Raw genomic sequence first — 13,483 nt, forward strand, 5'->3', positions numbered from 1 at the left:
GTGGAGTAAGTAGGCGTTGCCAAGACATAACTTTCTCATGTGGCAGGTACTAATTTGTGTTCTCTTGCTTAAGATTTTTAGATAATCTAAGTGCATCCTATGCAATCAATATAAGGAACTAAGTACCCACCACCTCTTCTTCAATTGTCTTTATTCTAAAAAGGTGTGGTATGAGCAGTGTTCAAGATTCCGAACGGAATGTCGAAATTTTGTCGGAAATTTTGGTTTTTGAAAAAATCGGAAAATATAACATAGGGTCGAAATATTAATCATTCCAAAATTTTGTTGAAATTAAATTTTGACATGGGTCGAAATATGGTCAATTTCGGTTTTTGGATTGTCAGAATTCTGAAATCCCGAACTATGGGTATGAGATCCTTCGCTTCATTAGTATACAAAGATTCTCTCTTATACTAAAGGATGATTGGGAATGGATAATGGAATTGTGAGTAGGAAAACTCTAATGGCTGGAGTAGTTAAAGCATGTCTTGCAACAACTTTCTACTGGCTGTGGAGAGAAAGAAATGATAGAAGATTCAAGCAGAAGAGGGAAAAAAAAAGCTACCTTGTGTATAGGCTTAAAAGAGGAGATAAGAAGACTGCTTCAAAGCAGAATGAAAGAGCTTACTGACAACATAAGAAACCAATGTCTTATTGCAAGACTTAACATCAGAATTAATCTCAGATTGCCAACTCAATTATCGTTCATATGGGAACCCCCGGATCCAGGAGAAATCAAGCTCAATACTGATGGAAGTGTAACCTAGCAATGGAGGAATTTACAGAGATCAATATGACACAGTTCTTTTGTGCTATACAGAGTAAGGAGGTATGCTATCAGTTCTTCACCAAGAATTAAAGGCAATCCTAAATGCTCTGAGAATTGGGGTATGAGAGTGTTATCAAAACATCAATGTAGCATTAGACTCAAGAACTGTTGTTCAAATCCTTAACAAGATGGAAGTGATGCCTTAGATGGTTGAGAATGAAGTGCTCGAGACCGAATGCAACAGCTAGAACGTGTGACTATAGTCCATGTGTATAGAGAAACAAATCAAGCTGCGGATTACTTGACATCGTTAAGAGGTCTACTAGGAATTTGCCAGTTTCTACTTCTAGTAGAAGAAGAGCTAGATAAAATACTACTTGAAGACAGTACTGGAACAATCTATAAGAAACAAGGAATATGAGAGAGTGAGAGATTTATGTATGCAGTGTAGACTGTTAGAGTGGAAAACTTGTGTAGACAGAGAATGTCTAAGAGTGAGTTGTAACATGTAAATCATTTTTGGAACGTTAATACAACAAAACCGTTTGCATTTTGCAAAAAAAAAAAAAAAAAGATAGTCTACAAGTGAAAGAATTAGTTTCCTTTAAAATCTTTTAATCTACAAAAGAATACTCGTAAAATGCATTTGAATCTATTTGAGGGCGTATCACTGAATTACAGAAACACAAGCATTTTACCTAAACCGTGTCAAATAATCCAACCCAAGATGTATCATTCCTTTCTGGTCACGCGCAAGAGGTGACTAAACCGTGTCAAATATCTTAGGAAGTTATCCTATATTTACTAATGTCTAAAATATCTCATTTTACCAAAAAAATCTGTACTCTAGAAGTTTGAGGGGATAAAGATTTTGGTTACGGTTGCCTTTGTTTGTCTCAATGCTACCAACTGCCAACAGACTGATCATTGTTAAGTCTTAAATATTAGATAAAATCACCAGCTGTGTCTCGAATTTTTCAAGTTTATTTTATTTTTTAATTTTTGTTTGTTTGTGAAGTATGATGGCGTGCTGTGTCAGCAAGGAAATTTTAATTCGGTGCTGACAACCAAGCTGATCTGTGTTAGTCTGTTTTAGACTCTTTCTTCCGTGTGCTTTGAAACTATTGCGTGTGTTCTCACAGAAAGTCAGACCTTAGTTAAGGAATCTCTTCTTTATAAAAATGAGGGACTACTGTGTTTTGAGTCGAAGGTTGAGTCATCTCATATCCATCCATGTCAACGCAATTTGGCATTCAGAGTTCACGCTGCCATAACCGGCACCGACAATAACACCTGACAGCGCAAGTCAACAACTGACACGGCCACTTACATTTTTAGTCCAAGGCGCCACAGAGTCCAAGGCCTCTCAAGCACAATATTGACACTCCAGGCGAAATGGAAATGACTAAATGAGTCATCGAAGTCTTCGGTGAGAACTGAGAAGTTTGGCAATCACTAATCTTACTAGCAATCGTGCACATGTGTTGAATGTGAATCTCAACGTAACTAAAGCAAATTAACAAGCATCTTTCCCTTATAATTCAACAGTTCACACTTGCGTACAAAATTACAAACATAGTTCAATAAAACTATACAACAGCAAAGCATGCAGACACGGATAATTTTCTCTAAATTTCATAAATTCCAAAACATAGAATAAAAAACTACTTGCATCTGTAAATGATATTATATACTTTTTTCCAACTAACTAAAACTAATACGTTGCGGTAATGAGTCTCTAAAAACCAACAATGTCTTGAAAACAAATCTACTACAGATCAGCATACAAAAAATGTATGGTTTGGCAACACCAGACTCGTCATCATTTCATACAGAAGAGTATTGGATTTCACAATTGTTTCTGCTCAGCACAAAAGAGTACATTGCATTCTTAAATGTATATCCTTATCAAGTAGATCAATCACCCAGCAAGCGTAAACCACAATAACTATGGATATTTCTAAATATCCACAAAAGTGTCACAGACCATAAGTTAGTGGTACGACATTATTTTTCAGTATTTGGGCGACGCACGGTTTCACAATTTACCGTTCTTTAGAAATCTCACAATCCGTCAAAGGAATAAAGCTTAGAGTCAGCAGGCGCACTCACTCAAACGACATACCTTTTGCATGATGGGTCAGCGAGAAAATGAGAAAAATGATCACTGCTGTGATAAGCATCGCGGACCATTAAACCCAAGAAAAAATTAGAATTTCATTGAGTTTGATTTCTAGACTATTGATAAAATACAAAGATTCAATACTATGAAGCCAAATTCAAAGTGTTTTTCGTTTCAGCATGCTATTGCCTTTCGGGCTATAATCAATTTTTGTTGTTCAAAAGTAAGTGCACACTATCTGATTGTCCTAGAAAATTAAATTGTGGTTCATCTCTTCAAGCATCTCATAACAGGGTAATCAACAAGCTTGCAACCATCAAGGCAGACCCCTGCAATTACCAATTACAAATAATCCAACTACAACAATTACAATTACGTTACTCTGTAAGACTGAACTTTAGAGGGAGGCTCATATTCAATCATATCCAAAGAACAAAAAAACTCACTTATGATGCGAGGGGCTACCAATCCTCTAGCTCTCAAGAGCAATCCAACTAACTCTAATCCCCCTAACCTAAGCAACAAATAAGTTATGCACTACAAAGAATTCTAGAAATAAACCAAAATGCATCACAAATTGATCTAACAATCAAGAAAAATAGCAAGGACAAAGCATAATGAATTCTCATAATAGTTGATTAATAGCAACTTAAGTTCCCAAACTTTTAAGTGGTAAATCAACTCATATTGACTTTTTTAGGAACCATAGGAAAACTTACATAGGTAGAAAGTTGAGAAGAACAATAACACGGGAAGAAGCAACGCTGAGGTACTTATAATTATTGAATATACATATCAAGTAGATAACAAATCGTAAGATACCTCCATTAATAAATTGCAGCTATAAGAAAGGGGGGGGGGGGGGCAGAAAACTTGTAAACAATAATAGATTACATTATAACTATACAATGAACACATAATTCTTTCATAGTAAATATTCACTGTAGTATTTCTTAATGCACATAGCCACACAAGATATCTATTAACAAACAGAAGCTTCTTTGTAGTGGAAATAAAATTGCATTTATAAGTAGAGTGTAGATAGTCCTTTATACTATCATGTTGTTTACTTATCTCATACTAATATCCGTTGTATGAGATTTGTAAATACTGGAACACCGAAACATATAGTGGCCAATTTCATGTAGTAAGCTGCACAAAAAACTAATCCTAGCAAATATTCTGATTGACGCCTAAATACCTAAGATAAATTCATCTCCAATGTGACACAATGGTTTTCTAGTACAAAACACTCTGATGGTTTCCGGAAAAATATGCTTTTAGAAAACCCAAATTTGATAAGAAAACAAACTTTTTGTCTCCTCGCCAAAATTTAACCCAATAGCAATGCAACAACCTTGAATTGGTTCTTGGTGCCAAAGGTCAAAATCTCATCACTCACCTCTCAGATATTTATGCACATATCGCCAAAACATTGTGATGACACCATGATGGAACACCAGTAAGCTAAATGAACTTCGTTAATCAATCGGAATATTAAGCTGCTACTGGAATTTACCTGACTTCAACACTCATGGAAGAAGGTGGACTTTCTCAAGGCACTAATTCTACAACTCTCGTAAAGGAGGCCACATGTTATTAGTTGTGGACTTGTGGCTATGAAGAGAAGACTAAATGGGGGCAAATAGGTGATTTAACACTCAATTGTATTTTATATTCTATTTGTGTGTGGCATATTGGCATGCACACTTTAGTTACAATGACACTGAGTTGCATAAAGTACTTCATCCAACGCAAGCCGTCGAAGTTGCCGAGTTGGTTAATCACACCATATGTTTCTTATGAGTAATCTACGTTTTTAAATTCTTTCCATTTACTAAAAGTTGCAAACCAAAGATAATCTAATTGCATAGTATATTTGACATTGATTTTAGCTCAAAGCCTAAAAAAAATACTTATATAAACTACAAAGTACCTTAATGTAGATTGTTCAAGTACAAAGTAACTTGCTCACTACTGATCACTAATACAAAACAAAGTGGTGAGAACTGACCATAGACCATACTAACTGTAATGAATCACAAAATGATAGAATATCAATTAACGCAAGAGGACGAAGAAGGAAAGACAGAGAAATACCTGTTGACTAATTCCTTATTATCCCATTCTTCAACCATTCTACAGGAAACTCACCACCTGAATCAAACCAAAAATATAATTTACACAAATATTACAACAAATCTATACTGAAAATGCAATAAATCAAAGACTTAACAACGTTATATAACAGAACAACATAAATTTCAATAAAATTCATCAAAAACAAACTGAAAATCTCAACTTATTTTCAAATTTAAGCTTACTACGCAATGCCCAAATTGTAAAAACCAAACTTACCTTCGAAAACAATGATGGAACTGTATATCCCTTGAAAAGCTTGCTAAGAACACCATGACGTTTGAGTTTCCAATTGGTTGGATGCTTGATTATGTTGGAAGAGAAATAGATTGAATTCTAATCCTAATTGGAGATACCGTGAAAGCAGAGAGAGGAATGTTCGAGACAGAGAGAGAGAGGACAAATCGAGAATTGTTGAGAAGTTTTGTTAAAAGACGGAAATGACGAAAATGCCCCTGTGACGAACACAACGTGACACTAAATCACTATTCCTCCTATTTCATATTTTTCTAGTATAATAAGATATATAAAGCTGATACCAAATTTCTCAATTAGTTTCCGTAATCCCGGTTTTACAACAAAGTTTTTAATGAGAAGAGTAACAGAAAGTTGGACAGTCACTTTCTTTTTGCACTTTGCTGGAAGGATAAATCGGTGATTTAAAACATTCCCAAAATTATAAAACTCAAAGTCTTCATAAAACAGAAAACAGAAAACAGAGCTACCGTTTCGCGGTTTCCAATTAAAAAAACAGCAAACCGTTCGTTCCTCTTCTCCATTAAAAAAAAGTAAACATTGGGTTTGAAGCCATCTATCGGTCGTCATGATTCAACCATTGACATATCTATACCACACTTGGCACTTCACCACACAAAAAGAGAGTGCAAGACCAAAAAGCGGTACCTACTATAATCTCCGTCTCATAAAATATGCCTTCTGCAAGAGTTTCTGCAAAAAAGAGAGTGCAAGAACTTTCCATTTCTACCCTATAAAAGTTACTTCTATTATGGCTGGTATATTTATGAATGATGTTTGTACGAAGGTTATGGTGCTGCTGCTGCTGACTTAAAGGTAACTTTTATTTGTAAAAACTGTAAAAGTTATTGTTTTATTTTCTTAAAGTTAATATAAATAAATATATTTGTGGTCGCTGCATCATGCAGAAGTTCCAGTTCCCAGTCGAAAAATGAGGTTTTACTTAAATTGGAAGGAACGAGTTGATTGGAAAATTCAGAAAGGCTTACTGCGCCCCCTTTTTCCGTGCAAGTTCCCTCACATAGCCGGTACCATTCTCACAATTTTTAAGATTCTCTTGATGTGTGATTATGTATGAAATGTATCACAATGGCAATTGAATTAAGCGAAGGTCTCCAATTTATGTTTTTGGAACTTAATTTTCATAAACAAAGCCAAATAATCCCCAAATTAAAAGAAGCAGTACAGTTCTTTAAATTTAATATCCAACCTCATGCATCTAGAACTCTATAAGTTTAAATGGCTTGACCTCTAATAGCATCCTAAAGTGTAGTTCCAAGGAGATCTGTGACCGGAAATAACTTGCAGAATAGCCTACCCTCAGGCCTCAGAGTATCACAAACCTGCAATGTAGTGTGACCCGTACGTATTGATTCTCATACCAGGTACGAAAGAGAAACGGTCTAGGAAACATTGGGTTGAAGCGAGTTAGTGAGGCACTGCCTAGGCCGATATTCCCAATTAAAACCCGTTAAGTTCGAAAGTTCAAATCAAACACTTTGCAACCAACGAAACATAAATGTAAACCCGACCTGTTTTTATTTTCAGAATCAAAGGTAATACTTTCTTTCATTTTCATTTTCTAATATTCTTTAATCCTATAATATAAGTCTGCAATTTTCCAACAGTTACGTCTTTTTGCTTTTGATATGGTTGGAACAATTGTTTTCGTTCTTTTTGTTTAAAATTCAAAGGTACGATCTTCTATCCCCTTTGGATTTTTTGGTGATCTCAAGTTTTAGTAATTGAAATTGTTCCCAGACTAAAAAAAAACTCATCCCGAAACAACACACCGTTTTGCCATACATTCTTGATTCAATGAATTGGTTATAATTCACACCTCTTTATCTCACACCTAGGGGTGTGTTTGTTATGATGGAAACACTATGGAAAGGAAATGAAAATAAGAGTGGTCAACCTTTTCCATAGTTTTTAAAGCGTTTGTTTACCTATGGAAAGGAAATGAGCTTTTCCATATGGAAACAAAATCATGGAAATGGAAAAGGTTTTGTGTCCTTAGCTAACCCCTGAAAATTTTGTGGAAAAGAAAGAAAAGGAAATAGATAGATAGGGACTTACTACTAATACACCCATGACCCAACAATACAATTATTCTTTTCCATAGCTTTTGCAAACAAACATGATTATTCATTTCTCCAGTTTTTACTTTCCTTTCCCCAGTTTACCAAACACATACCATTTAAAATTATTTCCTTTCCATTCCATAGTGGACCACCCATTTTATTTTCTTTCCTTTCCATGAGTTAAAATTTAACAAACACACCCCTAATTTCTCTCCATTTACCCAAAACGCATGTCCTCTCTAATCTTTAGCAGACAATTCAGTTGGGTAAATCGGTAAATCTTACGAACTCCTCTCGAAACAACGCACCGTACGTTTCGCAGTCTCTCTCGGCTACTTTCACAATTCAAACGTTAGAATAAAAGGGGAAAAAAAAATTGTTCTTCTTCTCCATTCCTGCAATTCTCCTCGCTCTGAAATGTTTTCATTGTGCAGAAAGTTATTCCAATAGCGTGCTTGCAAACAGTGATGTCCTGATTTCTGAAAATCGTAATCACTTTTTCCAAGTAACGATATGATGCTCTTACTTTCTGCTTTCCTCACCTTGGTAAGCACTAATTACTATCCATCTCTTACTTTCTCTCCCTTTTTATGGAAAAAAAGGAAAAAAAATAAAAAAATTAGCAATGACTCATATCCGAAATTCTCTTTCAGTGATTATATACAGTGTTTTTTTTTAAAGATTAAGGCATCATATACAGTGTTTCAATCATTTTCCCAATAGTGATTGAACATTGGACATTTTACATAATGGTTTTAGGCTTTTAGCGTTTCATATTGTTTGTGTAATCACATCTTTGTCAACGCAATAGTTTATTTGTTCTAATACGTATCCAATTTGGAAACCAATGGGAAATCATGCACAAAATAGTCAAGGTTCTATAGATGAATGGAGTATTATTGGTTTCTCTAATGGAAATAGCGTTAACTATATTTTCTTTTCCCATATGTTACTTCTTTAAAATGGAATTGATTCCAAATTTCCATGCACATTCACCTGTTTTAAGCACTTTCTGAAATTTGTTGCAATTAAACATTGGACAACGAAACTGTTTTTATTCTTACAATGATATTAGGCATCCATTAAAAATAACTTCTTTTAGTAGTGCATTTACCATTTTAACTTCACAGTAGGAAATCTTATCTCTGCTGGTATGAAGGAATTCTTCTAAGGGTTCTTCTAAGGGCATCCATGGTCATGGGAATTGATCGGGCAATAGGTAAGAGTGGCTTATGATTTTTTGCTATATCAAATTTATTTAAACTTTTAGAATACTTAATTTCTTAGTACATTGACTGATTGACCCGATATGCAAATGCCTTTACGCTCTCATTTTAAACAAAAATATTTGTGACTATACCATACCTTTAGTACTAGAACCTGATAACTTCATATTCTTTATTATGATTTCCTGTTGTATTAATTTGATGAGATGATCATGGTGGAATTTAGATCTTTTTTAATTGAATTAGCCAAATGTGATGATGCAACTAATCTTCTGTGTTTCATTTTCAGTGAAGGATCATAGCTATGGCCTAATACCAATCTACAGGCACATCTTGAGGGCTTTTCATGCCAAGTTTTCTTCTCTATTTCATTGATGATGGGAGAGCTTCAATGATGAAAAGATTGAGATTGGAACTGAAGGAATACTTCGAAAGTCTCATTAAGAGATAAGGAGAAGTCTTTACGGGTCTCAAACGCTCATCTTCTTCGATCAATGTTGACAGATAGTTTTGGATTTAAGTTTCAATTTATACATAGTTTGTTGAGAGAGAACACTTCGAAAGTATATATAACACTCATTAACCCACACTGTTAACATTGATTTAGATAATTAGATGCCATTTTATGTCACTGTTCCAGAATCTCAATGTCAGAATGTAAGTCTAGATCCAAGTTATCTATCTATATATGTATGCATAGACTAAGAATCACCAAATTTACTTATGTTCCAATATTTTGCACTTGCCTCACTCCATGAAAGTTGTGTTTTCACTTATTTCAATGTTAACTCTAAAGTTATGATGGGTTGTTAGTATCTACTATCTATAGGAATGTTAAACACTTTTGTACTTGGGCTAATATTGCTTCCTATTCTAATAAGAAGTTGGAAAATTCTTTAGAAATTGTTATGAAGGTCCTGATGGTCAGATCCGGCATCTTTGAGTGTCTCAACTGCTAACTGCATCCCATTTTATCGGAAAACTGAGTTCTTCATTTTTACTTTTAGGGATTTGGTACTTCCTTTAGTGGGTGTTCTTAAAATGCATGCATCTTATCTCAATTAGTAGAGTACACCATAATTAACATGGACATTTAAATTGGACCAGTCTTTTTTCTACCACTAAATACTCCTGATAAAATATTCAAACAAATTATTCAATGCCTTTAAGAAGGACTACTTCGTCATTTCAAAATTTACTACCATTTATATCCTTCAGATGATATAGTACCTTAAGAACGTATATGTAAATTCAAGTCGGAAATCAACTACACGCCACTATTCAATTGTTCGCGACTAAGGCCTTCACATTAATGCCGAATTTATTACCATTTATACTGAATTTAAATGCTAGAAAACCAAACGTCTTTCTCTTCTTCTTATGCGCCCATTTCTCTCTCTCAAATCTCTTTTAAAGATCACTATGATTTCATGGTCGCATAGGTAGAAGAAATTTTTTTTTTTTTTGGAATTTATTATTAAATGTGATTTTTTGTTAGTTTGGGGTTGATTTTGATGATTGGGTGTTGTTGTTTTTTGTGAGAAGAAATGTTTGGATGATCAATTTTTATAGCTTTATCAACTTCAAGGGGAGAGCACTCCAGATTTTGCATTTGAAGTTGTTTCTCTTTTTTTTTTTTGAAGAGTATCAGAAGATTTTTCATGACTTGGATAGAGATTTATAAGTATTTTGAACACCCCATTTTTTGTGTTTTTCTAAGATTAAGTTGAAAATGAGAAGTGTGAGTTGTTTGATTTATATTTATTTTGTTACAGAAAACAACCAATGATAGACTTCAAAATAGTTGATAATAACGCCCACACCTTGAAGGGTAGTAGCTCCCGATAAGTTTTAGATTATAGTTGTCTACGTAGTCCCATGCTTCTTTGAATTTGGAAAAAGAGTAGTGAATGGCTTGAAGCATTTAGTGAAGTGAGTTGATAAGGCTTAACTAAGATTGGTGGAAGTATAAAATGTTAGTGTGCAATATGTAAATTGCCTAAAGAAGATTATATGTTGCATAGGCACAAGTTTCGTTGTGAGGAAAGATCAATTGTCAATACTTTGAAATGACAATTGTTTTAAAACAACTCCCCAAGTCGTAAATTGTTGTAAAAATTGAAGTCAAGGTTGTTCGGATTCGAATGAAATCTTCTAATCTTAGTTTAGGATACCATGTCTTTTATAAAGAAATTTCATTATGATTCATAGTTTGCGTTCAACAAATAAGATGAGTTTGTTTCCATGATAGTATTGGTGCAGCCAGAGTTACACATGTCTACATTGCCTTCCGTAACTTCTGTGATGAACACAACTTGGAAGGGTAAGAGTCGTTTTACTAGTAACTTCTTTTCTTTGATTCTTGTTGTTACATGGAGCTGGAGATTAGAATTTGGAAATCATGTATGTCTTGCTATTCTGATGAAGAGAAGCTTTAATTCAGGTGTAAATATCACAACAAATGATTATCACTAATAACACCCTAATATTTACGTTTTTAAATTATCAATTTGTACCAATGATAATTAAACCATATGTCGTGTTTTTAGTCTAACTCATTATGCAAAGTTGGGCTTTGAGTGGTGGTGTCATGGCTATGGTTATCTTTTGCAGGACCCCTTTGCAGAATGAATGTTTGTAGATTGCAAAGCAACAAAGTGAAACCAGTACTAGGTATGGTTCGATTATTCAGTTTTTGTTGTTTGTAGTTATGATATGGTGTGACATTTTCTGGGCAATTGCAACAATGAAGTTCTATTTAATTTTTTTGCGTATATATATATCCCGGCTCCTAAAAGAATCTTAAATAAGTATCAAATCTAAAACACCCACAACTTTACCTACAAAATGATTTAAATCCTAATTTTTTGTGCATATGATCTACTAACCATAAAGAACATCTCTACAAAAATTCAACTCGTTTGACAATTTTTAACACTGGCAAAATATGATTGTAAAAACTAGACATTTCTGGACTTTTTATATATATATATATTCAAAAGTGGAAAACAATTTTATCTAAGTTAGAGGATATCAAACGAGTTGAATTTTTTGTAGAGATGTTCTTTATGGTTAGTAGATCATATGCACAAAATATTAGGGTTTAAATCATTTTGTAGGTAAAGTTGTGGGTGTTTTAGATTTGATACTTATTTAAGGTTCTTTTAGGAGCCGGGCTATATATATATGCTTATTTAAAGAATGGGAACTCATTTTGAATAAAAGGTGGAGTTATTGGTTTACTGTAGAGGAAGGGTTGGAGAATATGATAAAAAGGAATTGGTTCGTAGGAGTTGGTTATTGAGAGAAAGTCTTGAATGACTATGCTTTTTTGGTGGCTAGGCAGTTGTTCGTTTTTGTTCATTTCGGTCGTAACTTAGACTTAGGCCCTAGATTCCAAGTATCATGGATTTTTTTAGCTTATTGCAGACTTGCAGCTGTTGCATAGCTTCTCCCTCCAGGGGAATGTATTACAAATTCATAGATTCAGAGAATCTATACAAGCCAACCCTTTAGTGTTTTGCCACACGAATCTGGCACAAGTAATTCCAAGACCGAATGGATATCTCGAGATGTCATTTTGTCTTGAAAGAGACGTGAGCGGTTGGGCAGAAGGTTCTATAGCTTTTTAAATAGCCTCCTAGTATGGTGGTTAGAAATTCTCTTTTTTTGAGCTTTGAGGTTCAGAGATCGAGTTGCTCTTTTTTGGGTGGGGTTCTTCTGTTTGTTGTCATTTTTAACTGATTCTCAACAACTTCAATAGCATGGTTTTGGGTTAGTGTGGCATGGGGTTGTAAGCTAAGTGGAATTTGATTATCTGGAACCAGTAATTAGTGATGATACTAAAAAGTGTGGTCAAAAGAATGGTATATAAAGATATCTTTCCTCTGTAAAGAAAACTTCTCGCATAACAGTTCCTTTTCCATCAAACTGGATTTTTGATTTTGCTAATTTACCTTGACTTTTACATCGAAAAAAAAATGAATTTATTACAAACAAACAACTATTAACGTTTTTTTAGGACTTTGATTCACTAGAATCTAATGAATTTGCTCAGTTCAATGCACAACTTCAAGAACCTATAACAGTAGCAGCATCAAGGTCAATTTGGGTCATTTATTCCCATTCCCTTTTTTATTTTATATATTAAGATTTTTTTTTTTTAATTAAATAGTTCCTTGCACAAGTACTAAAAACTTACTACTACAAAAATGCACATATACCACGGTAGGTTAGAATGTGTATACCACTATTTTTGTAAAAACAGTGGCCAATATCTATTTACCACGGTAGAAATTAGTTTAACATTTTTTATAGTAGTTTATGCCACTGGTTTGTGAAAACCGTGGCATCTAATCTGCCATATTCCCATATACCACGGCACTACAAGCGATATCCCACTATTTATATAAAACAATGGCTTATGTTTTGACTAAAGTTATGGACCGTGGCGATAAAATCTTATGTTTTGACTAAAGCCTTGCCCTCGCTCTTTTTCTCTGCAACTTCCATTGGAATAGACTCTACATCTTTCCAAGTCCCCCACCAAAATTTACTTTTGTGGAGTAACGGAAAAAATGGTTCCTCAGCCTCTCTTTCTCTTTCTATGCTAGTTTTCCCTGCCACTAGAGGTTATCTTTGCCAACCCCTCTGTCAACCTCTCTTCTCCAAAAAATGGTTAGTTTTTTAGATTTTCAATGTTAGGGTAAAAACTTTAGACTTTTTTGTTGAAAAAAAAAGAACAATAGAAGTTGCTCATCCTCAAAATGTCCAAAATCTTTCTCTTTTCGTTTCTTCCGGATCAAAATATAATACAACAACTAATAAAACCACAAAACCCAAACTTGCAATTGTTTTTTATTCTATCATCATGTTTACATGTTGGGAC

General features: G+C 34.2%; 1 long non-coding RNA gene across 2 annotated transcripts; it reads left to right on the forward strand.

Moving 5' to 3' along the window:
• The first annotated feature begins 5,729 nt into the window (after positions 1–5,729).
• On the forward strand, positions 5,730–9,227 carry LOC147500193 (uncharacterized). 2 transcript variants are annotated; one of them, XR_015194644.1, is made up of 4 exons: positions 5,760–6,101; positions 6,194–6,313; positions 8,500–8,588; positions 8,885–9,227. It is a non-coding gene; the product is annotated as an uncharacterized LOC147500193 (long non-coding RNA). The 2 variants fall into 2 exon arrangements; XR_015194643.1 differs by having other exon boundaries at positions 5,730–6,101; positions 6,194–8,588.
• The last annotated feature ends 4,256 nt before the right edge of the window (positions 9,228–13,483 follow it).

This window comes from Coptis chinensis, chromosome 5 (genome assembly GCF_015680905.1).
Source record: "Coptis chinensis isolate HL-2020 chromosome 5, ASM1568090v1, whole genome shotgun sequence".
Taxonomy (NCBI): Eukaryota; Viridiplantae; Streptophyta; class Magnoliopsida; order Ranunculales; family Ranunculaceae; genus Coptis; species Coptis chinensis.